Here is a 10,539-nt window from a genome sequence, read left to right as displayed (position 1 = left end):
TCCTTTTTTTTTTTTTTTTTTTTTTTTGGTGCCAGGGATCAAACTCGGTCCCTTGTGCTTGCAAGCCAGGCCTTAGAACCACTGATCTAAATTCCTGGGACTCAACATTGTCCTTTGTGAAACATGTTTGCATATAGTAACAGAATTGACACAGTTTTCAAATATATGTCTGCCATTTGCAAATTGGGAAGACCTGGATTCACTGGTCAGTCCCTCACATGGTGCTTGTTTAACGGACAACACTGTAAGGCTGGTTCTACCAGAAGCACTGGCACTCATGTGACATTCGAAGCTGCTTAAAATTATGAGTGTTCAAATCTAAGACTAGAGCAATTGAAGCAGATTTCAAAGAGTTCAAAGACATCACCAGAAATGGAAAGTGGGCACGAGGTAGCTGTTGGAAAAAAATGAACATAGAACAGAAAGTTGGAAGTAGAAAAAGTCCTGTCAATCCCTTGGTAAGAGGATGGTCTGCATAGACACCACAGATAGAGGACTTTGTCTGAAAATAATGTTTTGCACCTTTTTGTGTTCTCCATTTGGTGAGGGCAGGGGAGAGGTGAGAAGGAAGAGGGGGAAGGTGCCCACGTATACCGGCTGCACAAATCACTCACCCTTGTGGGAGGTGCTAGGCAGAGGTATAGGATATGCGAATCAGGACACAGTGTCTGGGAACTAGCCACAGGCCCTGAAAGTGGAGAAAATTAGCCCTGATGTTTCTCAATCTCTCTCTCTCTGTTTTGTTTTGTTTTTTGATACCAGAGATCAAACTCGGGTCCTTGCACTTGCAAGGCAGATGGCAGAACCACTGAGCTAAATCCTCAGCCCCAAAATCATTCTTTTTTTTTTTGGTCTCAATCTCATATATCATTTTTCATCAAGGAACATGGTCAAAATTTTATTACAACAGAAACCTGACTAGGGACATTGTTCTGCAAGCCCCATAGAGACTCATGGCAGTGACCGAATCAGTTAGATTCCATCTAACTAAATGGTTTCTTCTCAATGGCAAATAATTATTTTGCTACTTCGAGTAGTAGTTGGCATAGTCAAAAGTAAAGCTGACTATTTTCTAAGAGTCTTTCTTCTCATTTATCTGGATCCTCACCCTGGATGCAGACCAAAACCAAGCAAAACAACATCCTATGAAACCACTTAATATGTATGTGTGTTGAGACAAGGTCTCACTATGTGCACTTCAGGCTGGCCTTGAACTCAATATGTGCGCCAGGCTGGCCTCTGACTCAGGGTCATCCTCCTGAGTTTGCGGGAGAGGATCACCCTCCTGGGATTATAGGCCTGTGCCACCCAGCCCAGCTCACCTCGCAGACCTAAGTGGAAATGTCAGTCCTTCAGCTTGGGGAAAAGAGAAACTGGCTACTATTTGAAGCAGAAAATGTGTTGCCCACATATCTAAGAACTCAAAACTAAGGAATGGGGCTGAAACCGGAAGGCTAGTGAATAGCCAAATTTTACCCGCTCTTCAAGAGTGTGTAATGTGCTTCAGCTGAGATACCAGCTCCTGGGCACATTTCCATCTAGAACATAGCTTTAGAAATGTTGGGACCAACTTGCATTCCACAGACTATTAATTCAAGGCACTACTCCCTCTTCCAGAAAATAGAAAAAGGACACATTGAGATCATAAGGAGGAAGGTAAAGTGAGGACACTAGAGAGATGACTTAGTCTGTATCTTTGTGTCCAGTATCTCTTTTCAACCATAATTAGTAGAAGAAAAGAAACAAGTCCAGCAAAATTATATCAGGCTGACCAAACAAAATGTTACAGTAATACAGAGAACAGTTGCTACCCAAAAGAACACAAGAAAAGTTAGAAAACAGCAGAGAAAAATAAAGTACATTATGTTACCTTCTTGCATTTTGGGCCAAAAATGGAAGGAATAAGGGCAACGAAAGAGACATTGCAACACTTGTAATAGCTCATTACCTAGGAAAATCCACAAGTTGTCCAGAATTCAGTTTCCTCATTTTCATCCTGAAAATCATGATACCGACTTTATACAACTTCAGAAGTGTTGCTACCTTGAACTATATTTTTAAGATGAACCCTAGTTAGATGTCCTTCCTTAAAATTCCCTAGCCACGAATTCCTCAGTGAAAGTTCCCTTCTCTGAATTTTATATAACAACTCCATCACTGTTTGGTTCTGAAAAATCTTCTCTTGCCTTGTTCAGCAATTTAATTTCTCTTGTGCCAATTAATGTCAATAGCAGTATAGTAATACATTTGAAGAAAAAAAATCATATTGTTCACATTTTTTGCATTAGGTACCACAATTGATAAAGTAATGAATCTAGTATGTGAGCAATAAAATGATCAGAGAAGCAAACGAATGCATTTCTACCAGCAAAGACATTCAATGAAAATTCCAATTGATCCTGACTCAAATCCATGACATACTTCTGAGATTCAGGAGGAAGGATAGGGTTTGTTGGCTTGTTTGTTTTCAAATGTGTAGCACAAACTGATGAGTCTTAGATGAAAGATATGTATGGAAAAGATGAAAATCAAACCTGGAGTAGCAACAACTCATCCCACACTGTCATACAGTGAAGACTAAGACCAAGGAAAAGAACGAGAGAAAGAAGGAAGATGGGAAATACAAGGCAATTCCTGAGAAGGACAAGCCCTTTTTTATGACATTAGCAGCCAGGAGGATATTCAGAAATTTTAAAACTACTTCTGTATACATTATTTTTTAAATTTTAGTTTTCCCTATTTTTCCCCATTAAGTTTTTTGTTACATTTAAAGCAAACAATACAGTTACAATTATCATTGGGATCTTGTAACTTTAAATGATCTATCTTAGTTCTTATTTTCCCCATACCCCTGCCCTCCCTTTACCCCCTTCACGCTTCCCTATTTACAAGACTTTGTATCCACTTTTTCCTTTTTTCACATTGTTTTCCTTTATTTACTTCTTTAGGCACAGAATGAAAACAAATCGATTAAATGCTTAATGCTTAATATTAGTTCAAGTTCCTTGTGAGATGAAATATCCTGGCCAAAACTTACATCAGAATACGGATTTGCTTTTGAGGGAGAGCAGTGTTGTATTTTTTTCCTTATGCGTGTTTAAATGTATTCAGACTTAGTTATCATTAGGCCTGATTGATATACCCAACAGTCAAAGATTAGCAAGTCTATCAACTCTGTAGTTCGTCATAAACCTGTTTTTAGGTTTTCTTGAAAGATTTTATCTTTATCATGTGTCAGAAAAGGGATACATCCAAAAACACCATGTTAAGTGAGAAAAATCACACACACACTTGAATATAATGTGATTTCTCTCATTTGAGTAGTAGTACAAATGAAAAGCAAAATCAAAAATTGATGAAAGGTAACAGGAAGATAGATCTTGTGCAAGTGAGAAGAGGACTAACAATCCGAGGGCTGCGAGGAGAAGGGGATGCAAAAAGATCTTAGATATATCCTGTCTACCAACTACCCACAATGAACGTAATCTTGATGTGTCACAAATATAAACTGATAATGAAGATGATGATGATGATGATGATGATGATGATGATGATGATGATGATGATGATGATGAAGGAGAAGGAGAAAAGAGGAAGAACAAGAACAAGAAGACAGGGACAGGGATCTAGAGATGGAAGAAGGAGGTGGGTGGGGAGAGGATGGGGAATAAAATGAATTAAGACGTGTTAAGTTCATGCACCCATTCCCTAAAGTGAATATAAATATCATGGACTCCAAACATGTACTAAGAGAAGAGATAGATCATCTATTCATTAGTATTATTGTTCAAAGTGTTTGCCTTTCACATTATTTTACTGTGCTATTCAAACACTTATGTCACTATATATAGGAAACTTTTCTTTATTGAAACAGTTCTCTCCCGAGTGTCTAGTAGGTCCCAGGAATGTAGTATCACGGGTTTTAATTCCAAACATACTGTTGAAAGAACCGCACCCATTCCACTGTGTGTCTACTTGATCCTTCCTTCTGACTTGTCACCTAAAACATAAATATATAAATGAAATACCTGCACAACATTTGGAAACCACCCAACTCTGAGTAGTTTGCCACTGATTATTTAAAACGCTAACTTGTTTGATATACGCAAATATATACAGGATACACACACACACATACAGGAGCAAGCAAATGGCTATATCGTGTAAAAGCTAAATAATTTTTTTCAGGCATAAGAGAAAGGATAAAATTAAAATTCTCTTTTTCTGTTGACAGTATCACATCCAGAGGAAGATGGCTCCCTCTTCCCTCTACCAGGAATGCTTTCGCAATGCAACTGCTCCCCCATATATAGCCAAGCAACGTGCTGCATTAGTAAGATCACGATATTTTAGGGCCTTGGCTTATGAAAGTCGGGCTTGGTCCTTTTTCTTTCTTAGTCTCCTTGTATGCTCTATAGCAAATTACTGTTTCTATGGACATTCTCCCCAATGACATTAATATTTCAAGATGATCATTTTCTTCCTCTCTTTCATATTTTTATGAACAGACTGACAAAAATATTCACTTTTCTGCTTATCCAAGTGATGCAACGCTGGTCATAATTTCTGAAATACAAGAACATTTACACAAACTGAAATTCCAAATCCTTCTTATAATTATCGCTTATAAATAAATTATTGCAAATATCATTCAAGTAACTTTAATTGAAACTGAATCCTAACCTCTGTTCTAAGTATTATTTTTTAAAAAATTCTTTCATTACAACAACCTTGCATGTTAAAATATGGAAATACAGGTATAAAACTAACCTGCCCAAAGTTATGAAAACAAGGAGTAAATACCCATAAGCGAAGATGGTAGCTATAAAGTCACCTACGGATGATCCTCCAGCCTTCTTATTTAGTGTGACAGAGGCACTTTCATGTCTTTACTTTGTCCTAAGTCTTGCAAAAGCATCGGCTGTAGCCTGTTTAGCATCAGCTATTCCAGTAAGATTTAGCTAATTATCAAATAATAGGTATCTGCCTCAAGCTATGAATTTTGTGAACAACCACAAAAATGCAACCCTGACAAGTACCATCCCAGGGACTCTGTTTTATTTAGGGACCCTTCAGAGGCTTCTGAGAGATGCTAACACTGTAGGTTTTTCCAGCGACAGAAAATGGATCCTCCCATATGAACAAGGTTAAGACTGTCTATATTCAGGGACCCATAGGACCAGTGATTTAGCTCAGTGGTTCTGCTGCCTTCCTCGCAAGCACAAGGTCCCACGTAAAAAAGGCGGACCCATGTAAAGAAACACTGGGTTTATCGCTAAAAATACAAAACAAACAAGCAAACATAGTGTAATAGAACAGATGTGGGTTTTGGAGTGAGCTAGAATTTGCAGCAAGGAAATATATTCCTTTTTGATTCATCTGTAATTTGAAAATTATGTTACTTTACCATTTTTTGTGAGAAATGCAAATAAATATTTTAATCTAAAAGGAATTAAGAGGCATTCTGCAAATCTATAAATTCACCCAAGGAACATACACATGTACTGTGAATTTGTACTAATACATTTTTAAAACCTATACGGTACAGTTTCTGGACATAGTAAACATTTGTTAACTATTTGCGGTAATTATGATAAATATGCACATAATAGCACCTTGATGTATAATATAATATAATCGGCAGTATTTTAGAGAGGGAATTTCCTTATTTCCAGCCAAATATTCTGATGCTTATGGCTGTGGTGGAGACCAAAGAAATTACATTTCATTTTAAGTAATTACATCCTTCTTCCTGTTCTCACTATGCTGGAAATGGATTTTACAGAAGGGGCTTTAATATACAGGCAGCATGGATCTGGTCTTCCTTCCCAGCAAACCATGAAGTAAACTTTACCCATTCGTTATAAGGACAGGAAGAACCTACAAACTGAAGGACAAAACCCGCTCTCTTCATACACGGAGAAAGGCTGACTTTGCAGAACAGAAATACCTGGGTCAAGTGGTACCAGCCATGCAGATTTAGCAAAGCAGAAATGGCCTCATCACTGACAGCTCAGCTCAGCTACATTAATAGGAACAAGACTTTTTACATCCTTCGCAATATGTTCTTGAACATAGTAAAGGTCATATGCAACGACACAGTCCCACATGGGTCAGATTCTGGCAGCAGAAACTTCATTCTACTAAACTATCAAGTCAGAATTCCTGGGGGCAGCCTTAAACACTGCAGTGTGTCCTGTCCAAATGCAGAAGTTGCAGGATAGGGATGCAAGCAGAGAGAGTCTTTCTATATTTCCATCAGCAGTGATCACAAAGTTTGCACCTGGTAGGTATTTAATAAATAGGCATCTGTTCCTTGTCTACAAACTGAGACATTAGATAAAGAGCAATGTTAACACCACTTGCTGACATTTGAATTGTGTTTCCCCAACCACATAGGGATGTGTGCACATGAATCTCATTACTTACATTCTGTATCACTTGGAGAGTTATGATTCTAAAGTATAGTGACATCTAGGAAAGGGCGCTCAGTCTGCTCTGGGCAAATCATGGTACATGAGACCAGCTAACTAATTGAGACAGCTTTCTCCAGTTTTACTTAGCACTAAGATTATGTGTGTGGCTTTTGTCTACCTGCATAAGGATATAAATACACTGACTTAGTCTGCTCTTTCTAATTTTTCAACTTGATTAAGAGGAGTGAAAGACTACATTAACTACCTACAAGATTCCAACTTGACATCAAGGAAGTTACCAAGTACATTTTTTAAAATCCTTTATTTGCACATCTCAGAGCCCCTTACAGCAGAGTTTCCTGTTTTAAAAATTAGATAAATAAGGCTCCAATAAATTATCTGATACCATCTCTGTCCAAATCCAAAGCCATTTCTCTTTACCATCTCCTCGCACCCTTGACCTTAAGCTCAGCATTTTAGTCTTGGTCTATCTATATCCCAAATACAACTGGATGATCATCATTGCAAACTGTACTATTATTATAAATACTCCATTTATACAACTTCCAAGTTGAATTTAAACTGTAGTCTACAGTTTGGATTGGGTTTTTTGACACTTGCAAACACAATGGTACCTGTGTATTCCCACAGAAATTTCAAAAAGGCCAAATTTCTTTCTTCCTTTTTTTTTTTTTTTTAATCTTTTGCCCTCTCTAGATATCCAACACTAGAGGATTCGGGTCATTACACATTTTCTGTCCTTCAAAAATTTAATATTGTACCTCCTACAAACTGGCTAATTAATTAATTATTCACCTAAGTCCAAATGTACATGATCACACACACACACACACACACACACACACACACACATAACTAAGAATGTACCACTGAAGTTAACAAGAAGAGTTCTAGTCCACACATTTGGAAAAAGAGCCAAACTATAACAACACAAACGTTGAACACCCACTATGAAGGAAAGATCAACTCTGTACAATCAATTTAATTTAAAATTATATCAAGTGTTATCAGTTGACATTGTTTAAAATCCCATATGAAGTCATCAGTATAATCCCCTTACATTTCTACAGAAATATTATCATTGCAGATCATTTTAGTTCACAACATTTGATTGCAACCCTCAGGACAGCACTAGGAGTTCTGACGGCCTATTTCCAAATTGTACGGGAGGAACTCATGGCTCTGAGCTTTGACTGCCTTGCTAACCACTAAGCAGCACTGTTAATGCTTGCCTGATATCTTCTGATATTCAACCCAGAGTCTACCTTCTCCCAATTGTAATCCAAGTGTCCAACATACCCCCGCTTTAGTTGTGACTGCTCAGTGGTCCCAAATGGCAACACAGATAATTGAGAAAATTGATTTAATTGATTGCAAAGCCCCTGCACTATTCTCAAATCAATTACTCATCTTTTCTTGGTCACCAATTGGGACCCTGAGAAGTCACCTTTAAGTGATACAGAACAGCAGGAAGGCCAAACAAAGCATCTTTGACACATCCTCAGATAGCATGTCTCCCTTACCCTGGGGGTCTGCATTTCACGCAGTATCTTGTTAACGCTCAGTCTATCCACCCTAGCTCCTGTCCCAGCACCAATTCAACTCCTTGCGGGGTGAGCACGCGGCTCTAGGCTGTTGTTATGACTCAGCAATCAGAATTTCAAGTTCAGGCTGCCTAGTCCACACACACCTCCAGGGTTGCAGCTCCCAGAGCCCCTTTCTGCACTTGAACTTGCTAAGAGATCTTCCTGGCTTCCTTTAAAGGTTCTCAGGAACCACGTTTGTTGCAGAAGAAAAGAGATATTCAGGTCTTGTTGGTTTTTTGTTTGTTTGTTTTTGGTACCGGGGATGGAACTCGGGTCCTTGCGCTTGCAAGGCAGGCCACTGAACCACTGAGCTAAATCCCTGCCCTGAGATATATAGGCATTAAGTGCTCTGGTAAAAAAAAAAAAAAAAAAAATAGAAACAAACTGGAGAATGTGGGGCCTGCTTGGCTGACTTGAGCAGTAACCTAGAGAAAGGACTGCCAACTGACTGGAACTGAGTAGAGAAGGATTTGCACTCTCTTTTCTTCTCCTCAGTAAACTCCAAGCTACTACCAACTCATTCTTTCATCAAATACAACCATACATGTATTTCTTCTGGGTAACCTCAGACTCTTCACTGGCAACACTGACATATTACCTCTGCTGAACGGAAGCTTCTCGCTCCCTCTTTCACATTTATTTTCTGAAAACCAACGCTCAAGCCTCAAAATACTCTCTATCACAAAGCAAAGCTTTAAAAGACACAAGCACATAAACCGTGGGTCCAAAGCCAGGTGTGGTCATAGCTGTTTACTGCTGCTGTGACCTGAGCTCAAAAGAAAGATGCAAAGTTATAAGTGCACAAGGACCATTGGGAACTCTTAAGAAGCATGCTGTGTGGGCTGGAAACAGAAAATCCTGAGTTGGCATGTACCTCTCTTCTATTAGCTCAGAATAAGTGATAATGAAAGTGTTGCTATTACTAGAACATTTACTCATTACAATGATTAACTCTCAAATTCACAAAAGCCAAGATGTTATCATTTTTTTGCCTGAGATGATGTTGAGCATAATCTATGCAGTTAAATTTTTTCCCAACACCACAAGTCTAAACATACTCTTACTGGTTGAGAATGTGAAAGGGACAGGAATACTCAAAATTAAATACCCCCAATGGAAAGAGGTACTAATGCATCAACTTCCAGAAAGGCATTTTGAAAAAGCTTCTCTTTATTCAGAGCAATCTTAATACAAAAATAAATGACCTAAAAGTTCTGTCCTATCTACCTAGGACTAGTAATCAAAAGTTGCAGATTATTGAAGGGTTGACCAGTTTAAGGAAAGATGACCTGTCCCTTCTGAATTTGGGGACCCCAGTACCAGGTAGTCCCTTGATATAACAGGGAACCATTTAACCTTTGGACATCAAACTTTGTTTCTTGTTTATATATTCATCTTTGCCTTCAGGTTTCATGATCACCAGGTTGTATTTTTCATGAAGAAAATGAAATTTATTTGAGATCTCTCCTACGTTCAAGACATTAAAAAACAAAACAAAATAACAACAAAAACTTCCTTACTTCACAATGGGCATTGTAGCTGGAACCTATGGGTAACAGATGAAAACATCCTGATCAGAATATAGTTGATAAGAAAGTCATATCATAAATTCTGCCTCAGAGGGAGTTTTCCCACAGTGTTTTTTTTATCAAGAGTACTGTATGGAGTCATTAGTCATAGGGCAGGGGTGAGCATGGGTGATACCTTATAACACTAGCCTTTTTAAAGCTACTTTTTCATATCTTTAGGCAAAAAATCATTACAAAGATGGTCATATCACGGTTTTTTTTTTTTTGGTAATTTCATTTTTGGAAAAAAGTGAAATACCAGTGTTTTGAGTATGATGTCTGACATCACTCTGGCTGTATGTGCTGAGAAATCTTTGACCTAGTCAATAATCGCTAAGTAAATCTCCTGTTACAATTTGAAGCTGCCCTCTTTCTAAATACAGACATCAATATTTGTGGACAGTCACCTAAGCATGTCCTCCCGCACCTGATTAACACACATACCTGTCATCCTCACCATGAATGTGTTCACAGTAACAGTGCCAGCTGGCTGACATCCCATGAAACACCACCATTCCTTTTCGGATAAACTATCCACATGCCCTGACAAAGGAACACCAAGCTCTCGCTGCTTCCTCTTGGAGTTCTAGCATTTTAGAAATGTATTTACAAGTTATTCTCACTTCTTGGGAAGAAACTAAATGATTTCAGCGCAGAGAGAAAAATACAGAAACGAAGACACAGATACATCACAATGAGATGGTGTTTTGATTTAATTAAAAGAATCTACAGATCAGAACAGGCAGAATCTGATCTGCATTTCATTTTGAAGGAAAAGGGGGATGGGGTGGGGAATGAAGGCTCCTGTAAGCCAGAGGAAGCACTGAAAAGACTCAGTTAGGTGAGATGCTTGACTCAGTCATCTGAATTTCTGATGCCACCTGCTTTTACAGCCTAGAAGAGACAATTAAGAGCAATATGCAAGTCCACTCCCTCCTCCAGGGATGG

General features: G+C 38.4%; 1 protein-coding gene across 4 annotated transcripts in view; it reads right to left on the bottom strand.

The window, feature by feature from the left end:
- Positions 1-10,539, bottom strand: part of Lrrc4c (leucine rich repeat containing 4C) — a 1,134,576-nt gene that overhangs the window by 1,122,222 nt on the left and 1,815 nt on the right. The window lies entirely within an intron of this gene.

This window comes from Fukomys damarensis, unplaced genomic scaffold (assembly GCF_012274545.1).
Source record: "Fukomys damarensis isolate Sample0158 unplaced genomic scaffold, DMR_v1.0_HiC HiC_scaffold_27, whole genome shotgun sequence".
NCBI classification, from domain to species: Eukaryota; Metazoa; Chordata; class Mammalia; order Rodentia; family Bathyergidae; genus Fukomys; species Fukomys damarensis.
Note: the sequence above shows the minus strand (reverse complement) of the source record. Positions and strands in the feature narration are given on the sequence as shown.